Source organism: Patella vulgata, chromosome 3 (assembly GCF_932274485.2).
Source record: "Patella vulgata chromosome 3, xgPatVulg1.2, whole genome shotgun sequence".
In the NCBI taxonomy this organism is placed as follows: domain Eukaryota; kingdom Metazoa; phylum Mollusca; class Gastropoda; family Patellidae; genus Patella; species Patella vulgata.
This window is the reverse complement of record NC_065881.2, coordinates 87,627,669-87,629,357: the sequence shown is the minus strand read 5'-3', so window position 1 is coordinate 87,629,357 and position 1,689 is coordinate 87,627,669. Positions and strand designations below refer to the sequence as shown.

Sequence of the window (1,689 nt, the reverse complement as noted above, 5' to 3'; positions counted from 1 at the left end):
TTATGATACAGCACGCGCACGCTAACCATTCAGCCATCCAACCCCCCTGTAGGTCTAGAGGCTATTAAAATATTCACAGTCTTTTCCTGGATACATACACATGCAAAACACACAGACAAAAATAGTTGTTTCAGGAATGGAAAATCACAAGTATTATGATCAATAAAAATATCTTTATTTCAATTAATAAAATCAATAAAACTTAAAATCAACAAAAATAAATAAATAATAGAATTTTTCTGGGTGAAAACTTATGACCTAAATCTAAAAATAACAGAAAACAAAACTGTGTATCATGATCAACATCAATCATATGAAAACTACCAACTACAAAACCAAAAATATAAAACTTAAAAAAATTAACAATATATGATATAATCACAGGGATTACACATGACAAAATAATTTCTTTTTTGGCATGACTGGACGTCATCAAAGTCATATGCAAATACAAAAAGTTACATGGAAAAGTAATCGAATGTTATGACATTATTAAAGAAAGAATCACCCCTTCTCTATAAATAACAAATATCTCTGGTTATAAAATTTAAAAAAAAAAAGATGTACAACAATGAGTAAAAAATTGCATACAGTGATAAAAAATATCAATGCTGTATTCTCAGAACTAAAGCGTGGAGTGAAAAGTGGCATGAATCTTGGAGCTTGCATCTGTGCCTGGAAAATAAAATTGATTTGGTACAGAGCAATATAATCCCTGGCCTCTTCCGATTATGTTTTTTTAAAGTTATAATAAAAGAGTGCTGCATCAAATAAACATAGTATAATAATTGTCCTAAAGTACAGATTGAAATGCCTTACTTGAGATTCACTTTCTCCAATTTCTTTTTCACTCTCCTCAGAATCTGTTATGAATAATGGTTGTGAATACTCTTCTTCCATAGTAAATATAAGCTTTAAAATAAATGAGATACACATTTTCATTTTGCCTATGCCAAGTCAGTCTTATTTCAATATTTGGGGGTATATTTTTCTCAAAAGTCCATTTTTTTTTACAAGTAATGTTATTAAATTTGCAAAAACATCTAAATAGTTCACACTGAAGTTTGCAAAAGTTAGGTTAAAAAAAAATAAATCATTCATTGTGGTCTGATCCCATACACGCACCTACCAAGAGTTGTCTTTCCCTGATTCTTCCCCGGTTCTACTTTCCGTCTTATTGCCAATTCCTACGGAGGATTTTGGCAAAACAAAAGCTCAAACTATACAAAATATATACCAGGCTATCCAAAAATGTCGATATCTCGAGCGGAATGCTCTTTTTTTCAAAGTTTCTATTACATTTAAAAATTAAAAACAAGAAAAATAAGCGAAAATTCGATCAAAATCTTACCTGCTATGGCAGTCCGCTAACTTCAGCTCACCAGGTTCCGGAAAAGTGCCACGTGACCACGTTTTGACTTCCTGAATATTCATGAGACCCCGTAGTAGAAACGGTACATTTTTCGGTCAGGTTTTTTAGCAAACCAATAATAGGACAGCCAGCGCCTCTAGCGGCGTTTGGCATCGCTACGTTTATCATATTGTGTTAGTCCCAGAATGATATATATAGCATGTGTTGAATGGACGTTACACCCATTTCTCTCTGTTTCGTAACTACGATAAACAGAGCCAAGACTTGTCACAAACTCCCGTGATCGTTTTTTACCCGTACGGATTATCAAGACTTAA

General features: G+C 32.8%; 1 long non-coding RNA gene across 1 annotated transcript; it reads right to left on the bottom strand.

Annotated features, from left to right (window-relative positions):
- Positions 1-245: 245 nt before the first annotated feature.
- Positions 246-1,478, bottom strand: LOC126814301 (uncharacterized). The gene is made up of 3 exons (XR_007677524.2): positions 1,352-1,478; positions 820-912; positions 246-675 (listed from the first exon to the last, which is right to left on the bottom strand). It is a non-coding gene; the product is annotated as an uncharacterized LOC126814301 (long non-coding RNA).
- Between the last annotated feature and the right edge of the window lie 211 nt (positions 1,479-1,689).